Below are 23903 nucleotides of genomic sequence, written 5' to 3' on the forward strand. Positions count from 1 at the left end.
ATTTGGGCTCAGGTTATGATCTCACAGTCGTCAGATCGAGCCCCAGGCTGGGTTCGGCGCAGGCAGCACGGGGTCTTGGGATTCTCTCTCTCCCCTCTGCCCCTCCCCAGCTCGCTCTTTCTCTCTCTCTCTAAATATAAAAGAAAGGTAATAGAGAAAGGACTGACTTTAGCTTCTCCTTCCCTGCACAGCTTGATTATCAGACGGAATTAGCTTTACTGTAACAATGCCTTTCATTTCATTTGTCCTCTACAAAACATACCTTCCTTCAAAGGCACTAAGAGTCTTTTAATTTAAACCTAAACCCCGTATAAATAACCTATAATTCACTAACAGCATTTGCGCTTAATGTAGAATGCCCTTTCACCCAAAGGCAGTGAAAGTATCTGCAGGGAGAATGCGAGGCCTGTTTACAAAAAAGGAAATTGAAAGAACTCGGGTCTGTCACATGATCACTTGATTCTCTCCTATGACACAGACCAAACATTTCCTTTGTTACCAAAGCCCTAAAATTATAGAAAGCTAGTTCGTCTTTGTTGGCAAAAGTCCAAAGTTACCAAGTCAAAAGAAAGATTTAAGAAAACCTTTTTCACCCCTTCATCATACTTCTTACACTTTCCGATAAAAGACACTTCTTCGTGGAGCAGTTTCCCAGTTTTAAACTAGAGAATGGCAGCGTACAAGGCCCAGGTGTCACCTTCCCAGTGAACACTAACTTCAGATAATCCCCAGGGATGTGCCTACATGAGCCTGACCCGGCCTAAATCCAGGCCTGACCCAGTCTAGGTTCTGCCTCCAAAACGGATATGGCAAAGTCAATCTGAGCAGTGAAAACGTCGGATTTCCCGTTTGCATGCGGAAACTAACCTTTTCTTTCATGAAAACCAGTAAACTCTGAATCATCATAATCCTAGTATATACTGACCACCTTGTAGGTATTATACAAACTTTCCATAGAACAACTAAAATAATACAACGTCTGTTATTCTTTTGGGGAGACCACATTTGTCACTATTTTCTAGCACTGTGCAGACACTGAAGCCCTTTTTAAAGAAATAAATTCAAGGGGCGCCTGGGTGGCTCAGTCGGTTGAGCGTCCGACTTCAGCTCAGGTCACGAACTCGAGGTCCGTGAGTTCGAGCCCCGCGTCGGGCTCTGGGCTGATGGCTCGGAGCCCGGAGCCTGCTTCCGATTCTGTGTCTCCCTCTCTCTCTGCCCCTCCCCTGTTCATGCTCTGTCTCTCTCTGTCTCAAAAATAAATAAACGTTAAAAAAAAATTAAAAAAAAAAAAAGAAAAGAAATAATTCAACAGAGTAATGAGTCTAACATATATTTCTAACCCCCTTACCTTTCCTTCAAATACAAAATGTTCTTGGGTGCCTGGGGGGGGCTCAGTTGGTTGAGCGACAGACTTGGGTCTCAGGTCTTGATCTCATGGTTCCTGAGTTTGAGCCCCGTCTACAATGGGTTCCATGCTGATAGCACACAGCCTGCTTTGGATCCTCTGTCCCCCTCTCTCTCTGCCCCGCTCCCACTCATTCTCTCTTTCTCTCTCTCTCTACCCCCCCAAACTGAACATAAATATATATAACATACATGTTAATATGTATCATATATACATATATATAACATTCTTACAACACGTTAACATTAAGCAGTGTTTCGCATTCAATTTGCTCCTCCTAGAAAATGACTCTAGCGCTCCTGGTTTTTACCAAGTCTTCAAAGACATAAATGGGACTTGCTTTCTCCTGGCTGCCCACATTTTCCCCATTATCCTAGCCTGCAGACCTTTGGTTCTGCCTCTATCAACAGCACCTCTCTCACCTTTAGTGTTCTCTGGGCTCCCCACCATTATATCTCCCATCCACAAAAGGAAGGAAAAAAAAAAAAAACAGGGGAAGAAAAAGGGAAGGGGAGAAAGAAAGAAATCGCATGCCTTTATCCTCAACTGACCTTCTGCCTTCCACTTCTATCCGTCCCACTTGAATCTGAATTGCTTATAAAAGAAAAATATTTTCTCACTGCAATTCCATTCCAAATACCAAGCAGGTTCAGTTACACAGGTCGGCCCCGCACTTCTGCACTTGGCCTAAACCAGCTGGGAACAGATGTCTGTTTTGTGGGGTTTCCAAGAACGGGAAAAAATCTGATCAGCTCAGTCCCTGGAGCAGCTGTTAAGAACCTCTGCCTTGGGGCCCCTGGGGGGCTCAGTAGGTCAGCGCCCCACTCCTGATCTCGGCTCGGGTCACGATCTCCAGGTTCCTGGGCTCAAGCCCCGCATCGGGCTCACGTCGGGCTCACTGCTGTCAGTCTGTCAGCCTGTCGGCACAGAGCCCGCTTCAGATCCTCTGTCTCCGTCTCTCTCTGCCCCTCCCCAACTCACGCTCTCCCCCTCTCTCTCAAAAAATAAGAACGTGAAAAAAAATGATCGTAATAAAAACACCCACGCACACATATACACACACGTACACACCAAAGTGTGCACAGCTCTGAAGAAAACCAAGCAGTAACAAATGGATCTAAGGAGAATCTCTTAAGAATTACATGCCATTTGAAGGCTCCCTGCAAGTGACAAGATGCTAAAGGAAAATGTTCATTCTACCTTTTCCCTCCACACTCATCAGACCCTGATGAATCTTAACAATAAGCCAGAGCACCTGGTAGGTCTACAGGTTCTTCTGCAGCCACAGGGTGGAAGTGTGACCTGTGGCATCACCACCTCCCACCTTTCTGCACTGGTTGGGGGTCTGGTTATGCACCCACCACTCCCCCCTCCAAGGGCAGAAGCACATTTTCTACACAGCCTACACCAGGGTACCATGTGGTGTATGAAAAGACACTTTACACACAGGGTGAAAAGAACCACAATGTATGTTTTGTTGATTCTGGATGAATTAACAAGAAATTAGTAGATATGGTTGCTATTTATCCAGAATAGATGTTCACTTGTTTCACTAAATCCTCATATTAATCTCAGTATGATCCTTGCATCAATTCTCGATACGCAGATACTTTGGCCAAGCAAGTGTGTTTCCTTCTTAATACTGGATGTTCCCGATGTGAAACAAAACTGATGTGAAAGTTCAAAACCCTTCTGGAAATATAAACACAGCACCACTTAATCAGGGCACAACCTTGGGAGATACAAGAATAAAACACAGCAGCTTTCCTGCACATCCGCACTGTCCTCAAGGCTATGCCAGCAGGTTCCTCCCTGCCCTCCTGGCCCGTCCCCTCTCCCCAGCCCTGCAGGAACAGCCAGGGGGACGTCCTTCCACATAAGCAAAGGGCCTCTACAAACCTCAGCCCTTCCCAAAGCTCAACCTGCAATCCTTGGCCGACGTCCCGCGTCACCCCCCTAAAGAAGGTCACCCTTAGATCCAAGCGCTCAAAGCTCAGCCACGAAGGTTTCCTTTGCTTGGCCCACGAAGGCCTCTCCAGCGGCCAAGACGATCTCCAGGGCAGAGAGCAGACCCCTGCACTTATCCCCCAGGGAGCCCCGCCTCCCCCGTCTCACTCAGCTTCACGATGCTCTCTTCCACACTGCTGACTCCCACGCTGCCAGAGGACAGAGGTGGTTCCTCACCTTCCCCCTTCCCTCCTTCCTGCTCTGTCCCTTTTTCTCCCTGCAATTGGCCTCAGAGATGGCAGGCACCAGGGGAGACCTCTTCGGGTTCCTGGCATGCTGCTTTTAGTCAAGGACTCGGATCGCTGGGACAAATTCTGTACCTCCGGATCCCTGCCGGCCCCTCTGCGATCCACTCTCCTGATACCACTGCTACAATCCAGGGGCTGCAGGAAGGAATTTGGGGGGGGGGGGAGGACACTACTCTGCATCACAATTTTGGGGGTGGACACACACTTCTATGCATTTATTAAAACCCAGAGAACTTTACTGTATGAAAATGGAGGCGGGGAAGACAACCAGGAATGACGGGAGGCCCCAAACGAAAGAGCAACTGTAAGAAAGAACCCAACCACATCACGGTGAGTAGTATCGGCATGCAGAAGACAGAGGGAAGAAAAGAACTAGCCGAAGTTAATGGGAAAACGCAATTCTGACTGTACACGAGAGGCTGGAGAGGATGAAAACCGTGCACGTCTTGTCCTCCACAGTCAGTCCCAAAACTGCTGACTGGAGTACAGCCTGTAATCGTCAGTGGCGTTAGATCAATGGTAATTGTTCAGTTTGGATCAGTGTTACAATTATGCAAGGTGGTCAGGGAAAGCTGGGGAAAGGGTACATAGACACTCTTTGCGTTATTTTTGCAACTTTTCTGTAAGTTACAATAATTTCAAAACAGTTTCACGAAGACACATACAATCATTTAATAGCGTGTAGCTACTAAATGACATCAAGCAGGTGCCTCCCAGCTAGAAAACACTCCGTTCGACGGCCCATTCCCAGTCCCCGTTGCCTCGTGCCCGTTCCATCGCCTGTGTCCTTTCCCACTGCCCGTGGCCTTGCAGCAGAATTTCATCCCCCGACCGGCCATCTTTCCCTCCCGTGGACCCCGCAGCACCGCCAGGAGGCCACCAGGCTTCCCCCGACTCCCTGGCTCTCCCCTCCTCCCCCGTGGGTCCCGTCAGACTCTGCATCTACCTCTGTTCAAAGGGCAAGGGCAGCAGCTCCCAGGGTCCCGGCCACAGCGCACATACACAGAACTCTGCCGTCTCCACATTCAGCCCTAATTCTACCTGAAGAGTCCTCTTTCTGAACCGCCGGTTTTCCACTTGGTTCCCCAACCATATGACCAAGTGTTCCCTCCCAGCCTGTTCCTCCTGAGTCCCGACTGTGTTACGTCGGTGACACTCACTTTCTCTGGGAAAACCTTGAAAACCTTCGGGCAGCATTTTACACACTGTGACATACACGCGGCTTCCAAAGGGTCTTATTAGGCTTTTCACAAACACAAGGCTGAAATAAGCACGCCCGGGAAAAGCTGCATTTTTCTACACTGAACAGACTTCCTTTCGGCAGCCAGCTAGTTACGAATATTCTAAGTCTCTAAAGGAGGAACGCAGGAGTCCCCAAATTCTGATCTGACCACAGGTCCCGTAATGATTTCCCAAAAGGCTCTACCGATTTCTGCTGCTGCCACTATGCATCAGAGTTTCTTTAGGTGCTTCTTGTCCCTCGACTTCATATTAATAATATTAGCAAATGCCTAAGGTGGCAAAAAGGTAACTTACTATATACCAATTTCTACGTTATTGATTATTACGAAGTTTAAACTTTTTCCCACATGGTTTGCTTACCAGCTGTAAGGAGTAGGTGTTCGATGAATAACGGACGGACGCACGGAGGGACATGATGAACGTCCTATCTACTTCTTTCTGCCGCTCTAGGAAATAACGGACCAACCTACACGCTTTGTCACTGAGCTGACAGTAACAAGCAAGAGCGTACAAAACCCACCCATACCACAGTCCCCGGAACACGTTGGTTTCTATTAACAAACCCTGGTGGAAAGACTGAGCATTTACTGTCCCAGCTACACAACACGCAGACAACAGGTGGGAGGGCAGAATACCCCTTCCACACCTACCATCCCTTTGCTCTGACCTCTTTGTGTCAGAAAATTCTCCACCTAAACACAGAGGTGAGCAAACGGTACCTGCACGCGACCCCGGGGACAGGGGAGGACTGGTAGTTAGATATTTAGAGAGAAGGTCGTCATCATCAAACACACAGCGCATAAAGCACAGCGAGCAGGAGTGGCCGCTGGTCAGAGAATTTCAAGGGATGTTTCCTACTCTTCTCATCCCACAACCAGACGGGAGGACCCACCGCTATGGCCAGGACACCTACCCGGCCACGCATTCAGGACCCACTGTGGAGAACGGTTTGTGATCGCTAACCTTCCTCATCGCCGGGTATCTGGACTTGAGCGAGGGAAGGGAAGACAGTAAGTGGGCAGCACCCTCAGGTGGGGAGGCTGGCACTGAGGGGCCCGGGGGGAGGTCCCATACAGAACCCACGGGCCGAGGAATGAGCCTCAGTCGGGATCAGAGCTGGAGGCTGGGGCTTAAATGACCCACCAGGTCAGAACCAGAGAGGTGGATGGACGAGATGCCCAGAGCAGAGGCGCAGGGGCACTGCCCTTGCCTGAGCCCACCTGATCCCTACAGCCCCCAAACCAGTGCACAACTACAGTTTACACACACACACAGCACTTCAGAGTTTGCACCATTTCCCACAAACAGCGACTCTGTCCTCTGAAATGGTGGGACATTGGAGAAGGTCAAGACCTGAGAGCTGTGCCTCCTCCGAATCCTCAGCACCCTCCCCACCGGAGCCCCAAGAATTATATAAAACTCTTAAGTTTTGAGTCTTAGTTAATAAAGAAAAATCAGTCAGGCCCCTGGGTGGCTCAGTCGGTAAAGCATCCGACTCTTGGTTTAAGCTCAGGCCTTGATCTCAGGGTTGTGAGTTCAAGTCCCCATTGAGCTCGACACTGGGTGTGGTGTCTATTTAAAAAAAAAAAAAAAAAAGAACCACCAATAATTAATGTGATGTGAAGAACAAAAAAAAAAAATAATATATACCTCCATGTGTTTTGAGACCCATACTCAATAAGAAAGTGGGTCTGGGGGCGCCTGGGTGGCGCAGTCGGTTGAGCGTCCGACTTCAGCCAGGTCACGATCTCGCGGTCCGTGAGTTCGAGCCCCGCGTCAGGTTCTGGGCTGACAGCTCAGAGCCTGGAGCCTGTTTCCGATTCTGTGTCTCCCTCTCTCTCTGCCCCTGCCCCGTTCATGCTCTGTCTCTCTCTGTCCCAAAAATAAATAAACGTTGAAAAAAAAAAAATTTAAAAAAAAAAAAAAAAGAAAGTGGGTCTGGTATAGCGTTTCCCATAAAGATCAAATATAGAAGAAATTACATCCTGAAGATGTAAATGTTACATTATTCCAGCCACCTACACTTTAATCTCCTTCATTTAACTCTGTCACTACTCTTGGCATTCTCCGTCATCGAGGCTAGACTGTAAACTGGGAAAGACAAATGCAAATCTCTAGTTCCCAAGTCCATTTGAGTTCATCGATTTATGTTGCCTTCATAAAACCAAATGCTCAAAATTTAATTTTAATGAGTTTTTAACTATCTCCCTAAGATTCACAAATCTGTAAAAATTCTTGGGACCTATATATACTAAAAGATACAAACTACACACCAAAAATATCATCAACCTAAATTCAATCCCGTTAGCCAGATTTCTATCTAGTGTCAATACCGGAGCTCAGACCACATAAAAAAGCAGCTTAACTCCCCACGCAAGAAATAATGATTTTGTATTGACGTAGTTTTCTAAAACCTGAAGCTACACAAACCAACTCTGCGCAGTCTTATTGAAAGGTTCGACAAGAGGAAGGGGAAAGTGAGTCATTTGAGACGGTGAGCCCAGGGCTAGGGCAGATGCCTCGCAAAGACCAAAAGTGGGGACACCCAGTACACGGATCTTGGTTTCTGACACCATTTTCCGCTAAAAGGAACCAGGGTTCCTTGGAGAAATGGCTGATTCTAGGATCTGGCAGGAAATGCACGAGAAGAACCTGGGGCACCTTGGGAGCGCCAGGAAGTAAGAAAGTGCCCCAAAACGAAACAGCTACATTGACAGGGGCTTGTCAAAGGAACACACAGATCAACTGAAAAAGCTCCCAATGGCCAAAGCTTGCACAATTTGAGCAACAAGTAAAGCAATACTGGATTATATCTCAAAGTATAAAATAAAAACCCATGAGTCTGTAATGATAGAAATGATTAAAATAGGGGAGCCTGGGTGGTTCAGTCGGTTGAGCATCTGACTCTTGATGTCAGCTCAGGCAATGATCTCTCCTTCTCCCTCTGCCCCTCTTCCCCGCTCACGCTCTCACTCTCAATCTTTAAAAAAAAAAAAAAAAGGGGGGGGGGGGGTGGGGAGGATTAGTTGGGGGAGTGTCCGACTTGAGCTCAGGTCATGATCTCACCGTTCTTGAGTTCAAGCCCCGCATTGGGTTCTGGGCTGACAGCTCAGAGCCTGGACCCTGCTTCGGATTCCGTGTCTCCCTCTCTCTCTGCCCCACCCTCACTTGCGCTCTGTCTCATTCTGTCTCTCAAAAATGAATAAACATTAAAAAAACAATTTTTTTTAAAGATTGAAAATATAAATGGGAGAAAGCAGACAAAGCTCCTGTACAGAGGAATTCCAAATAACTTAATAACTCATATAGACGCCCCGTCCTTATGAAGGTGAAAAGTAACTCCCCGCTCCTTACGTGACTTTCTTCTAAAGAGGACGGAATGGAAAGGGGAAAGAAAAGAGTAAATTTAGGGGAAGAGCCTGACAAACACTCTCTGGGCCAGGTGACCAAGGTCAACATCAACAGTGAGGACTCGGGGCGCCTGGGTGGCGCAGTCGGTTAAGCGTCCGACTTCAGCCAGGTCACGATCTCGCGGTCCGTGAGTTTGAGCCCCGCGTCAGGCTCTGGGCTGATGGCTCGGAGCCTGGAGCCTGTTTCCGATTCTGTGTCTCCCTCTCTCTCTGCCCCTCCCCCGTTCATGCTCTGTCTCTCTCTGTCTCAAAAATAAATAAACGTTGAAAAAAAAAATTAAAAAAAAAAAAAAAAACAGTGAGGACTCACATGGATAGCACATCCCCTTGATGTGACGAGAACACATGTTATCCCAGAAACACATTCCCCCAGCCTCACCACGAGAAACACACTGGACAAATGCCAATTGCTGGCCAGTCCACAAAATGCCTGACCACTACTCAAAACGCTGTAAGGTCATGAAAAACCAGGGGAGCCCGAGAAAGCATCACAGCCAAGAAAAGAGTAAGGAGATGTGATGACTGAATATAACGTGATGTCCTGGCTGGGCTGCTGGGACAGAACAGGGCAGCGGGTAAAAACAGTAAATCTAAAGAAACCAGGGACTTCAGTTAGTGTTTTTAAAAGCGAGGAAGAGAGAGATAATGAAGAGCCAGCCGGGGGCGGGGGGGGGGGGGTTACAATGTAAAGAGGGGCTGGGACAAGCAGAAAATGGGTAACCTCCACACCTGACCTTGCAAACAATGCCGGCCAAAGCATTACAAACACGGTATTCCCAAAGCGTTTACGTAATCGCTCTCTACATGTGGAGATTAATTTTCCCTTTTATCCTCTTACCAAGAATCTGCCTCAAGGTCAGCCACTGACTAATCAAAATGACTTAGCAACTTTTAAACCAAAGTTTATCAGAAATAGAACTTCCAGGGGCGCCTGGCTAGTTCGGTTGGTGGAGCCTGTGATTCCCGATCTCCAGTTGTGAGTTCGAGCCCCACTCTGGGTATAGAGATTGCTTAAAAAATAAAATCTTTAAAACAAAAAAAAAGGAAGGAAGGAAGGAAGGAAGGGAGGGAGGGAGGAGGGGAGGGAAGAGAATTTCCCAAAGCTTACATATTCCATGCTTTCTGCACACAAAATGACAGAGATGATCTTCTGCTACTACAGCTGGCCCCAGTTGGTGGCCAAAGATGTTAAATGATTTATTTGGGAGTCTCTTTCTGCCCAATGGCAAGTAATGTGACAAGTGGGTCACTGATAATTTCATGTGTAAGACAACAGCCTATAAAAACAATAGGTCTCCCCTAAATAAAGGTTTGGTTGTACAAGTCACATGGAAATCAATGAACTATTTACACCTCTCACCATGCTTTTAGACACTAACAAGGCCGGTCTTTCCTTCCACGATAGCAATGTAAATGGGGTTTGCTGTTCCAAACTTTGACGACGATAAACGGCAAGTCCTCTGCCCTTTCCTTAGAATAATCTCCCAGACGTGCACCAAAATCCACATGTATCACCAGGCCAATGTAAGGAACGGCCCACACACAGGGTATACAAGGTAGACATTTAATTTTCTTTTAACTGTGGTAAAATACACATTCCACAAATTGACCTTTTTTTTTTATAATGTTTTTTTTTGGGGGGTGGGGAGGAGCAGAGAGAGAGAGAGAGAGAGAGGGAGAGAGGGAGAGAGGGAGGGAGGGAGGGAGGGAGGGAGACACAGAATGTGAAGCAGGTTCCAGGTTCTGAACTGTCAGCACAGAGCCCAATGCGGGGCTCCAACCCTCGAAACGTGAGACTGTGACGCTTAACCGACTGAGCCACCCAGGTGCCACACAAAACTTACCATCTTAACTAAGTAATTTTTACATGAAGAGTATACAAAAATAACAGGAGCAAAAAACGCTACCTGCTGTTACTAACTGAAAACCTGGAGAGGAGGGCACGCCTCTCACTTCAGGGAGGTTCAAACCTAATTTTTATTTCTAGCTGAGATAGCCAGTCAAAGGACCTGGGCGATATTTCTGACCGGACATCCCACGATCATTTCAAGTATCTTCCACAGAGTTTCCCGTCTATTCCTTCACATCACTCTCCCCTCTCCAAAGGGGAGTTCAAAATGGGAACTAAGAGTAACAGCCATTGCACTGCGTTGTTGTATAAATGAAAATAAATAATACGTGGAAAGCACAAACACGTCGGCATTAAAATGCTATTTTCGGGGGAGCACCTGGGTGGCTCAGTCGGTTAGGTGTCCGACTCTTGATTTCAGCTCAGGTCAAGATCTCGCGGCTCGGGGGTCCACACCCCACGTGGGGCTCCACACTGACAACGTGGAGCCTGCTTGGGATTCTTTCTCTCCCCCTCTCTTTTTTTTTTTTTTTCAACGTTTTATTTATTTGTGGGACAGAGAGAGACAGAGCATGAATGGGGGAGGGGCAGAGAGAGAGGGAGACACAGAATCGGAAACAGGCTCCAGGCTCTGAGCCATCAGCCCAGAGCCTGACGTGGGGCTCGAACTCACGGACCGCGAGATCGTGACCTGGCTGAAGTCGGACGCTTAACCAACTGTGCCACCCAGGCGCCCCTCTCCCCCTCTCTTTACGTCTCCCCCACTAAAGCTCACGCTGACTCTTTCTCAAAATAAATACATAAACTTACAAAAAAAAATTGAAAACGCGGTCTCCAGGGCACCCGGGTGGCTCAGTCGACTGAGCATCCGACTCTTGATTTGGGCTCAGGTAATGATCTCAAGGCTCGTGAGACCAAGTCCTGTGTCAGGCTCTGTGCTGACAGTGTGGAGCCTGCTTGGGATTCTCTCTCTCTCTCCTTCTCTCTCTGTCCCTCCCCCGGTCGCTCGCTCTCTCAAGATAAATCTTTTTTCCAATAGTAAAATATGCTATTTCCTTCCTCTTTGTTGATTTGTTAGAATGGTAAAACAAAACAGAAAAAAAAAAGGAAAACCAAATAAATGTTTTCGAGGCCAGAAAGTGAAGAAGGCTGGAGGCGACGATGGTTTGGTTGGAGGAAAAGGAGGTACTTTACAGGGTGATGGCCCTGGTTCCTTATTGCATCTTATCTCACTTCAAAACGTATGGCCTTTCTCCTAACGCGGAGGTGCCTCCAGTCTTACCGTCGGCCATTGCTAGGGTCACCTGGAGTTCACACATGGAAAAAGAAGACACAGTTTCCTCTCAAAAGGCAGCAAAATTTCAACTCACAGGCCAAAACACCTCAAGAGATCTCTCTGACTGTCCCGTAACCCTTTCTCCTAATTTCGAAACCCTTTTTCCCAGCCAAGCATGACCAAGGACTGGCTGCGGTCTCAACCGCTCCTTGCCCAACCTTGGCCCAACCCACGCCTCTACACCATGTTCACACGCTGACTGACACCACGCCAGGCCTTGACTCACGCACCGGGCCCCGTGGACGGCTGAGCGCCAGCACGAGCACCCACAACAGGATGCGACGGAGGAAAGCCGTGCCAGGAGCCCTCGGCACAATCCCCCTGGCCAGAAGCCCCGGCCAGAGAAGCAGTACCCAAGTCTTATACCCAGGAGCCAACGCTCCAGGAGAAGCTGGAGAAGAACAGGAATGGACAGACTGGGCTCAGAGAAAAGTCAAAGCAAAAGGGGGCTAAGAAGGCCTCATCACATTGCAGAGTTCTCTACCCACAGTCCTCCCGTTCTCTGGGGAGTTCAGCGGGTGCCCTTTCTTCGGGGAAACAGGAAGGGAGGCCGCCTTGGAGGCGGGAAAGAGGGCCAGGGTCTGGCAGCTGTGAAGGCAAGGCGACCAGGGGCAAGGGCTCCCTGAAGGCACCCCCAGAAGAGGTCAGCGCCCACTCAGGACGGTCCCTAAGGTCACGCGAACTTGTGACCCTAATCTTGCAGGTGTGCTGGTCACACGTTTGCAGGTGCTGCTGTTACTGTGTCTGTCTTCTCTCCCTAACTGGTTCGGGCCATGGTCTCCGGCCACCTGTTAGCAATGCTCTCCCAGGAGGAGGTGTTCACTGAACAGTGATGGATGTGAGTGAGAACTACTCGGTGACTGAGGGGCACCAGGCCGGAGTGTGCACCTTGATCTCAGGGTCGTGAACGTGAGCCCCACGTTGGGCGTAGAGATTACCTAAAAAGGATCTTGAGGGAAAAAAAGTGACTGGAAGCAGTTACTTTCACAAGCACACAGCCTCCATTTCCTTGACCCAGAAGGTACTTGGGGGCCTGGATTCAAAGGCTCACCTTCCAGCTCCGGGTCAACTCCCCTCTAGAACCACTCCTCAGCCACTTGAAAATCACCAGAAGCCAAAAAGGACGTGAAGGCAACTGATCCAGGCTAAGCAATTCCTGGTTCCAAAAGATCCAAGCTCAGGTCAAGAAAAGACATTAAACGAGGGAATAAAAAAGAGGGAAAGAGAGAAAGAGAGAGAATATGGAGTAAAATTCCTATGTCTGTCAGAAGGTGCTTTAGCCAACCCTTGGAATACAGAAGTAGGGAAACAGGCAGAGTGTTTTTGTGCATTGGTATTTTGTACAAGGCAAAGAGCTTCCCATGAAAGAATGCTGACTGGATTCCTGAGTTTCTTTCCCTTCCCTCCTGAAATCCTCCAGGGATGACCCTGAAAGTATTTTTAAGAAGATAAAAACAGGCAAACACATAGAGACCAAAAGTATCTGGCAGCTGCTTAGGGCTGGGGGCGCTGGGAGACCTGGGGAGGGGCAGCTAAAGGGCACAGAGCTTCTCTCCGGGGGATGGAAAGTCCTCCAAGTGACCGTGCAGGTGGTCACACAACTCTGTGAGGACACTGAAAACCACCGCACCGCACACGGGTGAACTCCATCTCTAAATAACATCCTGACCAAAAAACACCTACATCACATGCCCAGGAGGAAAGGACAGCAAGAATGGAGTCACGCCCAGCATAAGACACCAACAAAGATTTAGGAAAAGGAAGAGGACAGGACAGCGGCAGCTGGCTCAGCGGGGTGGCTTCCCAAGGTCATGCAGGAGGCTGCCGTGGAGACGGGACTTTAGTCCTAGGGAACTTCAAAGAAGCTCAGGCCTTAGGCTCAGAGAAGGAGATCCCCCATGTGGAAGGAGGAGTGGGTCCAAGGAGTGGCTAAAGAGCCCTTGTGCAATCCCCCGCCGCCCTGCGAGCTGGGGCAGCCAGGGGGAGGGCAGCGGGGAACCCCCTCCCCGGGTGGCCGGGTCATCCAAGTCACGGAGCAGGCTCGGGGTTCAAAGCACCCTGTCGTGAAGTAGGGGACAGAAAGCCTGGCCTGTGGCCTTTCGTTTCCTCCATCCCTAATGCCAACAGCCACATTTATTCCCCAGGCAGGAGAACAGACGAGTCTCCTAAGGAACAAAAGCTCCAGTGAGAAGATCCCAGATGCTGACTAGTGGGATCCTGCAATGAAACGTCCAGCTCCACGAGCGATCAGAGAACTACCCCCCACCCCCAAAAAGCAGGTCAGAGCTTCCAACCTGCTTTTCACAGCCTCATCCTTAACTCAGACTGCCGGACCAGAGAGAAAGCCTCCACAACAGGAAAGAGACCAGAATAAATAAAGAATAAAAAAACAAAAAGAGGACAGAAATGCTGGGAAAATGGAAGACTACATACACAGAGAGTAGCCTCGAAGAAAAAAAGAGCAGGAAGTTACGGAACACAAGCCCCCAAAGGAGAAGAAGGAACTTTTAGAAATAATAAATAACTGCAACAAAAGCTGAAATGGGAAAAAATAAATACACAAGTCAGGTCAAAGAAATGAGGGTGTCTCCCAGAAAGCAGAAAGAGATCCAGACAACGAAAGGCACAAGGCACAAACATTAAAAGTTCAATCCGGGGGCGCCTGGGTGGCTCAGCTGGTTAAGCGTCCAACTTTATTTAATTAAGCTCAGGTCATGATCTCATGGCTCCTGAGTTCCAGCCCCGAGTTGGGTTCTGTGCTGATAGCTCAGAGCCTGGAGCCTGCTTCAGATTCTATGTCTCCCTCTCTCTCTCTGCCCCTCCGTCGTTCACACTCTGTCTCTCTCTCCCAGTCTCTCAAAAATGAATAAAACATAAGAAAGGAAGGAAGGGAGGAAGGGAGGAAGGGAGGAAGGGAGGAAGGAAGAGAGAGAGAGAGAGACAGAAAGAAAACAAAGAGAGGATGTTATCAGAGAAAAGCTACAGGAATATCTCCTAAGACTAAGGAAGCGAAGTCTCGTCCTACAAGGGCCTGCACAGGGCTGCCAGATAAAATATAAGATGCCCAGTTAAATGTGAATTTCAGATAAACAATGATTCATTTTTCCGCAGAAGTACGTTCCATTGTTTATCTGGGCATCTTGGATGTTTTATTTGCGAAACCTGCAAACCCTCTACCTCTGATGGCCGAGCACATCAAATGAAAACAGTCCACACCACAGCAAAGTTAAAGAACATCAAAAATTTAATGGGCGCCAGGTGGCTCAGTCGAGCGTCTTGACTCTTGATTTTGGCTCCGGTCATGACCCGGGGTCATAGGATCCAGATCCTGCCCCTGGCCCTGCCACGTGGCAGCGCAGGAGCCTGCTTGGGATTCTCTCTCCCTCTCTCTCTGCCCCTCCCCTGCTTGCTCTCTGTATCTTTCTCAAAATAAATAAACTCTAACTAAAAACAAAAACAAAGGGGCGCCTGGGTGGCACAGTCGGTTAAGCGTCCGACTTCAGCCAGGTCACGATCTCACGGTCCGTGAGTTCGAGCCCCGCGTCGGGCTCTGGGCTGATGGCTCGGAGCCTGGAGCCTGTTTCCGATTCTGTGTCTCCCTCTCTCTCTGCCCCTCCCCCGTTCATGCTCTGTCTCTCTCTGTCCCAAAAATAAATTAAAAAAAAAGTTGAAAAAAAAAATAAAAACAAAAACACTAAAAAGGTAAGAGGTACCAGAAACAACTATCTGGGATCTCCCATACCCCAGGTACCCCAGGCACCCCAGGCACCCCAGGCACCCTAGGCGGGGTTTACTCCTGAATCCCAACAGCCCCTGGGGCACTCAGCACCTTTGTCTCCAGACAAAAGGAGCCTCTGCCCTGGGCTTGTGCTTTAGACAGCCATTTATCTAAAGTACCAAAACACAGAGATTTGTTGTTTCTCTTCAGTCTCTTAGGAGTTTTGTTATTTTTTTTTCTTTAATTTTGGAAACTGGCTGAGTGAACAGGAATTACGGGAAAGAGTTGGGGAAGGGGGGAGGAGGGGAAATGGTGTGTGTACAAAGACCACAGCCTCTGCCCTGGGGTGCCAGACCTCCCTGACTCCCAGCTGCACAGAAGGGATAGGTTTACAAATGCCTGGAAATCCTCAGTCCCAAAAGTTAGGCTTGAGAGAAGTTCGAGAAAATTATGCTGGAAGTAGACTCCAGCCCCCTGGGCTCCCTGGGAAGCCTGAGCCAGAGGCCGGGTCCAGGAGGTCAGGCCCGGCTTCTACCGGCTGCTCCGAGGACCAGGTTGGTTGCCTTCAGACTTTGGGTCTTGAGGAGGCAGGCTTCGAGGCCCTGGGTGGGGACAGGGACTAGGCCAAAGATGCAGCTTGATTTAAACCTTTTAAATATTTAGGTATATGGTATATACCTTTTAAATATTTAAATATACCTTTTAAATATTTCATTACACCTTTTAAATATTTAGCCATCTGGTCTCCATTTGTAGTCTTGCCCCAGGCTCTGCTCTGCAACATTAAAGGCAGGCCTGGGGGCCATTATTATCATCATCATCATTATCATCGTCATCATTATTCCTGTCTCATATACCAAGCAGATAAAGTTTAAGTATCTTGCTCAGGAACCTATGTCCAGTAAATGTTAGAGGACGGACGAGAAGACACAGTCGAGGCTCGTAACGTCCATCAGAGTAGTCAGGAGGTAATATCTACAATGGAAGAAACCCCAAGTCAGCAGTATAAGAGTATTACTTAGAAACGAGAGAGGCAATAACAGAAGACCAGATCAAAGAGTAGAAATTCGGGGCGCCTGCGTGGCTCAGTCGGTTAAGCGTCCGACCTCAGGTCATGATCTCACAGTCCGTGAGTTCGAGCCCCGCGTCGGGCTCTGTGCTGACAGCTCAGAGCCTGGAGCCTGCTTTGGATTCTGTGTCTCCCTCTCTCTCTGCCCCTCCCCTGCTCATGGTCTATCTCTGTCTCAAAAATAAGTAAAAACATTTAAAGAAAAAAAAAGAAAGAAATTAACTGCTCACAGGGATGAGGACTAAAAAATAGTGTTGGATTCTTCCAAATCTATGTGCATGTATTACTTTGACAAAACAATTAAAATTGGTAGAAATAGTTAAGTAACCACCTTAACTTCACGTCTTTTCTCTCCATAGAAACAACTTAAAAAAAAAAAAAAAAAATCACTCTGCTCCTCAAGCTTGTCTCCAAAAAGGTATAAAACCTACTCGTGGCTTTTCCTAATGTAAATGCAAATCTGTCACGATTAGAAAACAGTTCACTAATGGTAACCCTTAGGGCGTCACTGCATTTAGGGTGGTCTCAAAACTGTTTACAGTGAAATACGGCATATTCCGTTATTTGCTGGAAAAAATGTTTTATAACTGAAAACCCAGAAACAGTCATTTTTTATTGCAAAATTAGGTTTCATGAATATTCAGAAAGAATTTGTAAATGCGTTTTTCTTTTTTAGGTCTCTCTTCCCCCAACCTCAATGCATTTAGAAGACCCTTACTCAGGCAGAGTTAAAAATACAGGAAGAAAAAAAAAAGGTATGGAGGACGGTTCAGCATCCAACTCCTTTTAGATTATCTATATTCCAGAAAACGACACAGCTTACAAAGTTACTGGTTTAATTCGGAAACGGCTGTTCCGACAAGCCCACCAAATCCAAGAGCACACGTAATGAAATGTCAACTGCCCCTCAGACGGGGGCCAGTATCAAAGAGAAATTCCAACCTGAAGAATCGTTTTGCGTGTTTCTGTACAAGCCCTGGGCGGAGGGAGAAACAGAAAGAACACAGAAAAAGGCTTACAACCTAAGACTTGACCCTGCAACAAAACCACGGCCCTTTCAAGAACTGCAGTATCCTTTTCCTGTCTAGCTAACCAGGCTGCCCATTTTAAAACGTGAGGTCACACAGGGCTCGGGGCTGGTCTCCCAGCTTGCCCCCTTGCTCCTTTATTTCCATACGCCCCATTCCCGAGCCTCACCTGCCTTCCTCCGGTTCAAAGCCTCCTGAAGACCCCTCTAACCGAGCACCCCCAACCTGCTTCGATCTGCCCCATTTATTGGTCTAACATTCGCGTATGTCACGCGGTGCTGTTTCATTTACAAAGTACCTCTAAAGAAAGACGTGAAGTGGTTTATAGGAAGAGATACAGGAAACTCTGCAGAGGCAGAGGAATACAAAGGCAGCCACTTTGACGCGTACGCCGAAGGTGTTCCAGGCATGTGCCGCCACCCTCCTTCCTCAGCTTCCTTCCAGGCACTGGGGACGGCTCCCACTGGATCCCAGCAGACACGCCGGATAAAAACTGCTGCATTTCCACTCCGGGGAGGTGCCCGCGACGGGCCAATTCACAGAGACACAAAGCAGAGTAGACGTTACCGGCGCGGGGGACGGCGGGAAGGGAAGGCTATCGTCCAACTGGTCCAGAGTTTTTGCTGGGGGTGGGTGATGAACAAGTTTGGCGGACGGTGATGTATTCGATGCCACTGGGCTGTATACTCACGAACGGTGAAAACAAAAACCACCACGTTATGCAAATTTTACCACAATTAAAGAAAAAATCTACACCGAACGGAGAGGAACAGGGAGGACAAGTCAGTTAGGACAGATTTTAAAATGAGGATTTTAGAGCCGTATCCCTCTTGCGACCCTCGTTAAGGAAACAGGCTGATGGATATCAGCGGAGTGCTGGTAACCTTTAGCAAGCGGCAGTCCGTCCCAGCCCTGATTGTTAGCACGTATCCATTTGTGTTCAGATGTTCCCACGGCCACACGTTTCAGGCTACGCAGAGGACATCACTGGGCGGTGGAGAAGAGGTGCAGGCAGTGGGCAAGCGAGTGGTGAGTGGTGGGGGGGGGGGGGGGGGGGGGGCCCGGCAACAGACCAAGACGCCTCCCGCCTCATCGTTTCCCAAAGCGTGGTCTATTTACAAACAGGAAGATTCTAGACTCCAATGGTTGAACAACATTTAAACTGGTGTCCCCTCGCAAGACTCCCTAAATCTTTATCCCCACCATCTTTTGAGACCTTTAATATACTGGTATACATTTTGAATCACAAAGAAGGGTTGGAGTATGAAATGTTTACATCTGTTTGCCCTCCAGACCCTCTTGTTCTTCTAAGAGCATCTCCGAGGTGCTCCCATGCCTTTTGGGAAATTTCCCTGTAAAGAAAGGAGTATTCATTTGCAGCCTACGAGCAGACCCACACAAAGCAGAGATGGCCAGGCATCCAGAAAATGCCTACCCTTCTGTAGAGTGCCACCATTACCAGATATGACTGGTGCAATCCGGTAGACAATCCAAGCAGGGCAAGCTAGTGTGGGTCAAATGTTAAGGACAACTTACACAGAAGAGCCCAAATGGAGCCTCTGCTCATTGGCCCAATGCCACAGGATTTGGGGGAACAAAGGGAAGGTTGGGCACAGTTTCTTTTGGTCTTTCCTACGGAATATAAACTTCTCTCCAGGTCCCACAATGCATCTCAGGATCCCAATAACCCCCAAAGCCTTCATGTGTGTTAATTTCTAAAATATTCCAGGAAGGGCCAAGTATTCATCTAGATAAAACTGCCAAAATATCTAGAGAAAACTGATAAACTAGCTCATTTCACAGAATACCAAGAAGGGCATGAACACAGAGGAAGACCTCAAGCCTAATGGAAATGAAAGGGGCCTGGCGGAGATCAGAACTGCAGAAAAGGCAAATGATTAATTAATTCCTTACAGAAGGATAAGGAGGTCAATAATCTTAAAGCCTCACCAATTAACACCCAGAATGAGCCATGGTTTGTTGGATTTGATTAGTGAGAATATTATTTTCACTTATTTTATTATTTCAACCCCTCCCAGAGGAAAGGCCCTCGGTGATGAAGATCGCGTATTTATGCTTCTTTGCAAAGGTGCTCAGGGGTGTCTGGGTGGCTAAGTCGGTTGAGCACCCAACTTCAGCTCAGGTCATGATTTCTGGTCCGTGCGTTCAAGCCCCGCATCAGGCTCGCTGCTGACGGCACAGTGCCTGCGTCAGATCCTCGGTCTCCCTCCCTTTCTGGTCCCCCTGCTACTCACACTCACTCTCTCAAAAATAAATCAAACATTAAAAAAAGTGCTGAGAGGGGCGCCTGGGCAGCTCAACCGGTTAAGCGTCCGACTTTGGCTCAGGTCAGGATCTCGAGGTTCGTGGGTTCGAGCCCCGCGTCAGGCTCTGTGCTGACAGCTCAGAGCCTGGAGCCTGTTTCGGATTCTGTGTCTCCCCCTCTCTCTGCCCCTCTCCTTCTTGTGCTCTCTATCTAAAATAATAAATATTAAACAAAATTTTTTAATAAATTAATTAATTATCAAGTGCTGAGAATGACCAGGGAAACGACGGGCTGTAAGAAGCAGACGACAGCAATCTGCCACAAAGGGGCCGGCAAGATACAGGCTGGCTACGTAGCTGCTCTGCCTTCTCTCTGGCGTCTGACAGGAAATGGTTCTCCCACCTGACTACCAAAGACGGTCAACACAGGACGAGGAAAAAAAAAAAAACCACAATACACCCGGTGAACATCTTGGGGAGTTTCTGAACGATCGGGATATTCTGGAACCACTGAGCTGATCGACAGAGAAGTAAAAACAACTCGACCCCGACTCCACGCCATCGTTTCTCTCTCTGGCTTACGCACAAGAGAAGCATAAGCCAAACCCTTTAAAGAGAAAGCAAATATTAAGGCCAACCATTTCCCAGGTAAGCCAGGTCTTCAGACAATTCTAAAAGATCGAGCCACAGGCACTTAGGACCAAAAAAAACAGAGCTTCCCAATTATCTCATTTCTGAGACTTCACGGTTAACGTACTCCATGGTCAGCAAAGATTCACTGAGGTCTGCAGTAACGCACAGAAACTTCCAGTTTTTTTTTTTTTTTTTCCCCCATCTGAAATACAAATCAGAAAGTGCAGATCCAATAACCTGGAATAACCAACTGGTTCTCTTTACTGACACGCATTCCTTAAGACTTTCTGTCTGCCGATCACTACAGGAACAGGTCAAGGACCCCACCGATTCATCCCCAAGCCTCGGAACCTTGAGTCCTTCTGTGTGAGCTGTCACAGTAATGGCAGGCCACCCCCACCCCTCCATCTCCTCCACTTCCCACCCCAGGGACCTTCCAGCCATTAGAACTTCTTAGAATCAAAAGCTGTGTGAACACTGCCACACCACTAGAACCTCTCTTACCTGGAATGCTCAGGTAGCATCCTTGAAATAAGCTTTATTTCATAAGAGACTCTTAAAAACTGAGAACAAACTGAGGGTTGATGGGGGGTGGGAGGGCGGGGAGGATGGGTGATGGGTATTGAGGAGGGCACCTTTTGGGATGAGCACTGGGTGTTGTATGGAAACCAATTTGACAATAAACTTCATATATTGGAAAAAAAAAAAAGAAAGAAGCTTTATTTAAGCCAACAGGCTACCATTTACTCAAAATACCTTTCTTTTGTTCCTGTTTTGTTTTTTCTTTTTTAGATTTTTTAAATGTCTTTTTTTTTTTTTTTCATTTATTTTCGAGAAAGGAGAGACAGAGTGTGAACAGGGGAGGGGCAGAGAGAGAAGGAGACACAGAATTAGAAGCGGGCTCCAGGCTCTGAGCTGTCAGCACGGAGCCCAACATAGAACTCGAACCCATGAGCCGTGAGATCACGACCTGAGCCAAAGTCAAATGCTCAACTAACTGAGCCACCGAGGTGTCTTTTCTTTTTTTTTAATTTGAGAGGGAGAGAGAACATAAGCAGGGGAGAGGGGCAGAGAGGCAGAGTGAGAATCTTAAGCAGGCTCTGTGCTGAGCATAGATCCCATGACCTTGGGATCGTGACCTGACTGACATCAAGAGTCGGACCATTCAACCAACTGAGCCACCCAGGCGCCCCATTCCTGGATTTTTAAAGCATCTGTTATAAGGCAAGTACATGTATGCTCTTTGCCACTCCTCTAAAACCCAAAAATAGAAGCAAAAGTCTCCAGGAGGTCCACTCGTCAGAGGTAAGCTCTGATAACATTTGGGATATAGACTTGTAAATGCACACATAAACATAAATATAAATACACATATACATTTTCAACGTAAGAAGCTTTGTCACGTTCACCAATATCTTTCCATGTCTATGCATGTTTCCATCATGCTGGACATATGTTCATGTTAATTCAGTGCATACATTTGTTCAAGAATACCCTTTTAAATTTAGATTTTGATATTTTCCAAAGAGATTTGGCCGAGGCAAGGAACCGCGAGAGAGACCTTTCCTGGAGAATTCTTGCAAAAATAAGCACACTTCAAAAAATAACCTTTAAGATATACAGTGTGGAGTTTCACCCATTTGCTTTAAAATTCTAAAGATGTATTTTTAGCTGATGTTGTAAAATGAAAGATGAGGGCAACAGACATTAAAATCATTTACTCATGCTCATAAATCATAACCCTTCTGTTCAACTTCCGTCACTCCATCCATCGAGACGACATATTCTAGATGTTGCGGTAAACTAGGCTTGTCTGTGGATAAGCATTTACCCACAAACGTGTAATGTATTTATCTCTATTTAGCCACGTCTGATGTCTCAGTACTCTTTCACTTCTACTTTCCTAAGGGATCTTAGCCTGACGGAAGTCTTACCTAAACAATAAGCTACTTCTCCCAGCTCACAGAAAGTATGAACCTAGAAGTTCTGCAAGCTTCAGGAGAAAGAGCAAACTGGTTGAGGCTGGCACTTAACATCATATCATGCCAGGATTAGAAAGGAAATCATACGGGTCGACCATAAAAAAAGGGCTGGTCAGAAAGACATGTTGAGGTACGTAGTCACCTTTCTAAGGTACCTTGAGTCAAGCTTACTTCCTCTAAGTCAATTCCTATTTTAAATAAAGAGGCTTTGGGACACCTGGGTGGCTCAGTCGGTTAAGCATCCGGACTTCGGCTCAGGTCATGATCTCACGGTGCTTGAGTTCGAGCCCCGCGTCTGGCTGTGCTGACAGCTCAGAGCCTGGAGCCTGCTTCGGATTCTGTGTCTGTCTCCCTCTCTCTCTCAAAAATAAACATTTTTTTTTTTATTAAAAATAAATATATAGGTTTCAAACGTGCAAAAGCACAAACCAAAACTCAAGTATAAGAGAACTATTTAACCCCATTGATAAAGCATAATTCATATATCTGGTGATTTTTTTTTAATTTTTTTAATGTTTATTCATTTTTGAGAGAAAGAGAGACAGAACATGAGCAGGGGAGGGGCAGAGAGGGAGACACAGAATCTGAAGCAGCCTCCAGGCTCTCTGAGCTGTCAGCACGGAGCCCAATACGGGGCTCGAACTCCGAACCACGAGATCATGACCTGAGCCAAAGTCGGACACTTAACCGATTGAGCCACCAAGGTGCTCCTATCTGGTGATTTTTAAATGTTTGTAAGTACAAGGGTCCCAGGTCCCTCTAAAAGGAAGGAAGGAAGGAGACATTCGCCGACGAACACGGAGAGGTCCAAGGAAAGAGGAAGAGGAAAAAATAGAAGGAAAGAAGCAAGGAAGGGAGGGAGGGAGGAAGAGAGGAAAATGTGCCGGGGGGGAGGGGAGAGGAGAGGGGAGAGTGAGGGAACCCAGCATGCATACGTTCACAGTTAAAACGGCGGCTGGTGATCAAACAGGTAGTGCTTGATGTACAGTTGATACTATACTTTTTACTACATTTTACATTTCTCAAAAAAGAGAGGAGGGGAAACAAAAGAAATTCCTTTACCAAGGCAACTGAGACGGATGGGATTTTAGCAAGCAGATAGCAAGGACCATTAAAAGTCTAAAAAAAAAAAAATACCTAGAAGTTGTTAAAGAGGTAATAACTACCCTTCTAGTGAAAGAGAGCAGTGAAGAAATGGGGCCCTGGGCACAGTAACTGCCCTCTGGGTGGAAGAGAAGCAAATGTTTGGATAAGCCCAGGTGATAACAGTTAAGTACTGACAAGGGTACTCAGTTTTATTTAGGAGTTTATATTTCTGAAGCACCTGCTCCACTTCTGGAAAAATGTCCTTCTAAATAGAACGTACAAGGTAACGTGAATGCTGTTCTCTTAATAACTTTATTTTATAGAAAATGGAAAAGGTATATACGAAGAGGCAAGGAAAATACGAAGAAAAAATGAAAGACAAAACAAGGAAATACGTTATACGGCTCAAGAACGAAAACCTGGTGGATTTCAGGTAAGGCCTGAACAAGAACCCCTTCTTTATTTGTGGCAACCTACCTAGAAAGAGTCAGGCTCAAGTTTGTTTACCTCTACGTAGCTAACTTCAGAGCTTTTAACTCGTGTGCTATCTAAATACGGCACAATATGCTGAAGCTGGGGGGGGGGGGCCGCGGGGGGGAGGGGAGCAGGAGAGGAAAAGATTCAA

At 47.3% G+C, this 23903-nt stretch overlaps 1 protein-coding gene across 6 annotated transcripts in view; it reads right to left on the reverse strand.

The window, feature by feature from the left end:
- ZNF532 (zinc finger protein 532) overlaps positions 1-23903 on the reverse strand; it is a 110509-nt gene that overhangs the window by 66461 nt on the left and 20145 nt on the right. The gene's annotated exons all lie outside the window — the stretch shown is intronic.

This window comes from Herpailurus yagouaroundi, unplaced genomic scaffold, assembly GCF_014898765.1.
Source record: "Herpailurus yagouaroundi ecotype Mexico unplaced genomic scaffold, PumYag 142, whole genome shotgun sequence".
Lineage (NCBI taxonomy): Eukaryota > Metazoa > Chordata > Mammalia > Carnivora > Felidae > Herpailurus > Herpailurus yagouaroundi.